Source organism: Dendrobates tinctorius, unplaced genomic scaffold (assembly GCF_039654945.1).
Source record: "Dendrobates tinctorius isolate UK_male_01 unplaced genomic scaffold, ASM3965494v1 ptg000512l, whole genome shotgun sequence".
In the NCBI taxonomy this organism is placed as follows: Eukaryota; Metazoa; Chordata; class Amphibia; order Anura; family Dendrobatidae; genus Dendrobates; species Dendrobates tinctorius.
This window is the reverse complement of record NW_027362171.1, coordinates 504,094-511,208: the sequence shown is the minus strand read 5'-3', so window position 1 is coordinate 511,208 and position 7,115 is coordinate 504,094.

The following is a 7,115-nucleotide window of genomic DNA, read 5'->3' as shown; positions in this document are numbered from 1 at the left end:
CCCCGCACATACAAGAACAACACAGAAGTATCCAGAAAAAGGGTCATTAATGGCAATGGTAGGCCTGGCACAGGGCCGGACTGGGACAAAAAAGCAGCCCTGCCACAAACCCCACAAGCCCACAAACTATAGCACTCATCAGCCCGATCAGTGAATTTTTGCTATACTTTGTCGTCCCCTCATCGCTCTCTTTAAGGAGTTATTTGAAGAGCCACATGTGAATGACGCCACATTGCATATGATTGACCACAGCTCCATTTATATGGTGCTCTTCAAAGCTACGTTTCCCAGAATCATGGGGTCCCAGCGGTCAGATCCACAACAAACACAAAGTCATCCCCAATCCCCACATAATGCTCCATACAGTATTATGTCCCCCATATAAAATATTACTGCATACAGTATAATGGGCCCCATATATTACTTTATACAGAATAATGGGCCCCATATATTACTTCATATATTATAATGGGCCCCATTTATTACTTCATACAGTGTAATGGGCACCATATATTACTGCATACACTATAATGGGCCCCATATATTACTTCATACAGTGTAATGGGCACCATGTATTACTGCATACAGTATAATGGGCCCCATATATTACTCCATACAGCATAATGGGCACCATATATTACTGCTTACAGTATAATGGACCCCATATACTACTTCATATAGTATAATAGGCCCCAAATATTATTTCATACAGCATAATTGGCCCCATATATTGCTTCATACAGTATAATGGGCACCATATATTACTTCATACAGTATAATGGGCACCATATATTACTGCTTACAGTATAATGGACCCCATATACTACTTCATATAGTATAATAGGCCCCAAATATTATTTCATACAGTATAATTGGCCCCATATGTTGCTTCATACAGTATAATGGGCCCCATATATTGCTTCATACAGTATAATTGGCCCCATATATTACTCCATACAGCATAATGGGCACCATATATTACTGCTTACAGTATAATGGACCCCATATACTACTTCATATAGTATAATAGGCCCCAAATATTATTTCATACAGTATAATTGGCCCCATATATTGCTCCATACAGTATAATGGGCACCATATATTACTTCATACAGTATAATGGGCACCATATATTACTGCATACAGTATAATGGGCACCAAATATTGCTTCATTCAGTATAATGGGCACCATATATTACTTCATACAGCATAATGGGCACCATATATTACATCATACAGTATAATGGGCCCCATATAATTCTTCTCCCCAAACCCCACTGCTCTGTTCTCCTCAGTGTATTCTGATCCTTCGCACTGCTTGGCACAGGGACATCATTAACTTTATGTATATAATTGTCCACTTGGACTGATAGTAATAGTGATTTATTTGTACCCTGTTGTCTGGGGCTGGCCCACTTTATGGGGGTGCGCAGGGCATATGATTTTACACCAGTAAAAAGTATGAGAGGCTCAATGTGACCAGTGCTACCTAGTTTCCTACCCCTCTTATTCTACTTGTACTGTGGGCACACTGACTGGTACTGAGGAAAAGAAAGAAAGAACAGAGAGAAAAAAACAGAGAGAGAGAGAAAGAAAGTAAGAAAGACAGACCAAAGAGAGAAAGAAAGAGGGGAAAGAAAGAAAGAACAGAGAAAGAAAGAAAGAAAGAAAGAAAGAAAGAAAGAAAGAAAGAAAGAAAGAAAGAAAAAAGAAACAGAGAGAGAAAGAAAGAACAAAGAGAGAGAAAAAATAGAAAGATTAGAGAGATAAAGATACAGCGAGAGAAAGATTCTATAAAGATATTATAGCAGCCCGGCTCCCACTGTAGTGCCCACCTGAGCCTCCCGATGCAGGACACATCATGATCCGCTTACATGGCCGGCAACCCCGAGTCCAAGGCAATCCTGCTGTCCGCGCTGTTGGAGAAGGACACGGTGATGGATCTGAAACATGGTTCCGTCACAATCTCCTCCCGAAATTACATAATTTCTGGTCAGCCTCTAGCACGTCACCTCCGGTGGAACGTTACGTGTGAATTTTAAAGTACTCCTCGGGGCTCCGCCGTGTACTCCTGTGTCCGAGGGAAAAGTAAGCTCCCAGCCGAATCATTGGGGCAGAATCTCTCTCAAAATCGGGACTGTCCCACTGGGAGGTTTGAATGCTCCCCACCATTCACCTTGTACACGTATGGCTCTGCACACATCATAAACACACGGTTCCGCTTTTTATTCCTTGTACACACACAGCTCTGCTCTGTACACCTTGCACACACATGGCTCCACTCTGTAAACCTCGTACACATGCGGCTCTGCTCCGTTCACCTTGTACACACGTGGCCACGCTCTGTAAACTTTGTACACAAATGGCTCCACTCCGTAAACCTTGTACACATGCGACTTTGCTCCATACACCTTGTACACACGCAGTTCCGCTCCATACACACGCGGCTCCATACAACTCGCACACGCGCGGCTCTGCTCCGTGCACCTCAAACACGCGCGGCTCCGCTCCGTGCACCTCGTACACGTGCAGCTCTGCTCCTTACACGTCATACACACACGGCTCTGCTCCGTACACCTCACACACACACACGGCTCTGCTCCTTACACAGGGCCGGGCTGAGACCAAAAAGCAGCCCTGACACACAAAAAAATTCACCAGCCCACATACAATGAATGTCCTCACCCAAATCAGAGAACACTGGCAGGTTGTGCCAACTTTTGCTTTAGTTCACACACACACGTATCACACAGCTCACACAAGTAGCTCACACAGCTCACATGTATCACACATACACTCATACACAGCTTACACGTATCACACATACACACACAGCTCACACGTATCACACACAGCTCACACCTATCACACACACAGCTGACACGTATCACACACACAGCTCACAAACACAAGTAGCTCACACAGCTCATGCTTACACAAGTAACTCACACACATATCACACAGCTTACACACACACTGTTCACACACAGCTCACGCACACAGCTCACACGTATCACACACACATGTATTACACAACTCATACACACAGCTCACACACACAGCTCACACACGCATGTATCACAGCTCACACACACAAGTAGCTCACTCACGATGACAGACAGCAGAGTCCTACATAAACCAATTGCTGATGTGCACAGGACCTGTGATGAGGTCTCAGGAGGGGAGGAGTCAGAGGTCACATGATCAGGGGGCCCTGACTCCTTCCCTCAATTACAAGCCTCTTGCACAACCGCAGCACCAGCATGCAGAGGCTAAATTGTAGGTGCTGTGGGTAGAGGAGCACATAATGCCGCCCCCTGCTGCCTGCCGCTTGAGCAGCTGGCTCAAATCGCCTCATTATAGCTGTGGCCCTGTGTACAGGTAGATGTAAAAATTAGAAAATCTAGGATTATACCATGAAACAGGACCTGCTAGAAGACTGGGTATTGGCCCAGTGATTATGGCGGTAAAATGTAACTAGCAATACAGATGGGCAAAAATCATTGTCTGCGCTGCGCACATGCTCTGAATTAGACAGTCACAGTCAGTCAGTTACTGCCATCTCCTATCTCAGCAATGGGAAAGTATTTACTGAACTCCAGTGTTACCTTAGAGATAAGAACTTAAACTCTAATCAGTTTTGGAAGAGAAAGAAGTGGCCCCCTTGGATTAGATATCTTACAAAGCCGCTTATTTTCACATCTACTATCGATTTATGAAATAAAAATTATAACGAAGGTTACGCTTTATGTTTACGAGTGTGACATGAAAAAATGTGGAAAAGTTCACAGGAAAGGAATACTTATACAAAGTTCTGTGTAAATATATATATATATACACTCACTGGCCACTTTATTAGGTACACCTGTCCAACTGTGTGTTAAGACTTAATTTCTAATCAGCCAATCACATGGCGGCAACTCAGTGCATTTAGGCATGTAGACATGGTCAAGACAATCTCCTGCAGTTCAAACCGAGCATCAGTATGGGGAAGAAAGGTGATTTGAGTGCCTTTGAACGTGGCATGATTGTTGGTGCCAGAAGGGCTGGTCTGAGAATTTCAGAAACTGCTGATCTACTGGGATTTTCACGCACAACCATCTCTAGGGTTTACAGAGAATGGTCCGAAAAAGAAAAAAAATCCAGTGAGCGGCAGTTCTGTGGCCGGAAATGCCATGTTGATGCCAGAGGTCAGAGGAGAATGGGCAGACTGGTTCGAGCTGATAGAAAGGCAACAGTGACTCAAATTGCCACCCGTTACAACCAAGGTAGGCAGAAGAGCATCTCTGAACGCACAGTGCGTCGAACTTTGAGGCAGATGGGCTACAGCAGCAGAAGACCACACTGGGTACCACTCCTCTCAGCTAAGAACAGGAAACTGAGGCTACAATTTGCACAAGCTCATCGAAATTGGACAGTAGAAGATTGGAAAAACGTTGCCTGGTCTGATGAGTCTCGATTTCTGCTGCGACATTCGGATGGTAGGGTCAGAATTTGGCGTAAACAACATGAAAGCATGGATCCATCCTGCCTTGTATCAACGGTTCAGGCTGGTGGTGGTGGTGTCATGGTGTGGGGAATTTTTTCTGGGCACTCTTTGGGCCCCTTGGTACCAATTGAGCATCGTTGCAACGCCACAGCCTACCTGAGTATTGTTGCTGACCATGTCCATCCCTTTATGACCACAATGTACCCAACATCTGATGGCTACTTTCAGCAGGATAATGCGCCATGTCATAAAGCTCGAATCATCTCAGATTGGTTTCTTGAACATGACAATGAGTTTACTGTACTCAAATGGCCTCCTCAGTCACCAGATCTCAATCCAATAGAGCATCTTTGGGATGTGGTGGAACGGGAGATTCGCATCAGGGATGTGCAGCCGACAAATCTGCGCCAACTGTGTGATGCCATCATGTCAATATGGTCCAAAATCTCTGAGGAATGCTTCCAGCACCTTGTTGAATCTCTGCCACGAAGAATTGAGGCAGTTCTGAAGGCAAAAGGGGCTCCAACCCCTTACTAGCATGGTGTACCTAATAAAGTGGCCAGTGAGTGTATATATATAAATATATATATATACTAGCTGAAGAGCCTGGCGCTGCCCGGGCATAGTAACTAACTGTGGTTAGTTGTAGCAAATTAAAATTATCCTCCGTCCCATAGACCCGTGCCCATATACCCATCATACATATCCACGATCCCATAGGCCCGTGTCCATATACCCATCACACATCCTCCATCCCATAGGCCCGTGCCCATATACCCATCATACACATCCTCCATCCCATAGTCCCGTGCCCATATATACCCATCATACATATCCTCCATCCCATAGTAGAGTGCCTATATACCCATCATACACATCCTCCATCCCATAGTCCTATGCCCACATATACCCATCATACATATCCTCCATCCCATAGTCCCGTGCCCATATACCCGTCATACACATCCTCCATCCCATAGTCAACCATTATGGCATCATAATGAGCGGCAGGGCTTGCAGCCTATGATGAATCAGCATCGCCATGGAAACCATTATGACATCATAATGAGGGGCGGGGCTTGACACACGCACACTTGTTCCCCATTATGTAGATAGGGGCAAAATTGTTTGGTGAATTGGAATGCGCGGGGTTAAAATTTCACCTCACAACATAGCCTATGACGATCTCAGGTTCCAGACGTGTGACTGTGCCATATTTTGTGGCTGTAGCTGCGACGGTGCGGATGCCAATCCCGGACATACACACACACACACACATACATACACACATACATACTAACATACATACATACATACACACATTGAGCTTTATATATTAGATATATATATTGTAACGTTCCTGTCTGTGGACAGGGGTTACTCACTTTGCTGGTCTTGGAGGTAAACACTGGCACACGCAGGGTTAAAACGAGTCCATTCAGTTTATTTTTTCCATAAACCATTGAAGCATGAACAAAAGGCAAACAGTCTTACTGCAACACAAAAACAGTCCTTAACTGGGCTTGGTTCCCACAGGTCCTGTGCTTGCACAGGCCAGGGCAATGTTCATATCAGAGCTCTATCTGCAGCTGCAGACACAGGAAGGCTTCTCCTTCTTTAGAACACAGACTACTCTGTAGTGTCCCACCTGGACACATAGAAGTCTGTCCACACTCTGACAGACTCCCTCACACTCTCTCACATGTGTTAAACACCTCAATTACATAGCTGAGTAACCACACCCATAGGTGAGGTATGGATCACATGAGCTGGTCACATGGTCAGGGCATCACCACAGGTCCTGAACATACACATATCTTCAGGCAAAATGGGGTACAGTCCGCACCCTCACCCAAAGGTGAGGCAATATGGGTAGCAAGACCCTCCCATCTCTCATAGCTACCCGCAACCCAGACCCAGTGCACTAAACGCCACATTAGTGCTCATGTGCACTAACAACAAAATACTCCGGGTTGCATCGCAGGGAGCATCCATTCATGTGACATATACCTCCCATTAACCACGCAACCACCCGTCACACCACATATTCCCCCCTCTGCCTAAAGCTGTGGGGCTTGGCACTTTCTATTATTCGACCAGAGATCCTTCTTGGTCGTCTCTGCCAGTCAAATCATCTATCAAAGTCAGGCCCTGCTAGTGAACCCTTCAGTAGGTGTCCATTATCTGACTCTGTCTTGTTCTTTGATACAGATGGGCCCATGTCAGACCACCCGCATCCCCGGCGGTCAGTGTGGTGTTGCGACTCCCTTGCCCCCATACCTCTTGTCTGAACTGACTCTTTGTCACCACATCTTCTACAGGGTCTCCTGCCTAGGTCACTCAGCCCTGAGCTAGCTGAGGCATCACTTCTTCCACTTCCATCAGGCCACCTACTGTCATCTCTCTGCTGGCCATTTCTCCTATGGTCTATATGGTCCCGAAAGCAGCCCTTCCATTTATCTCTATGTATTCTTTTATCTCCAGCTTGAGGACTCCCAGTCTTAAGTGAATCTCTTCACCTTTCTATACCACGAGTTGAAGGTGACAGCCATCTTCTTTCCATTTCCTGCAGCTCTCTGTTGATCTGCTCCCTCTCAAATCTTAGCTGCTCTACTTCTTTCAGGTA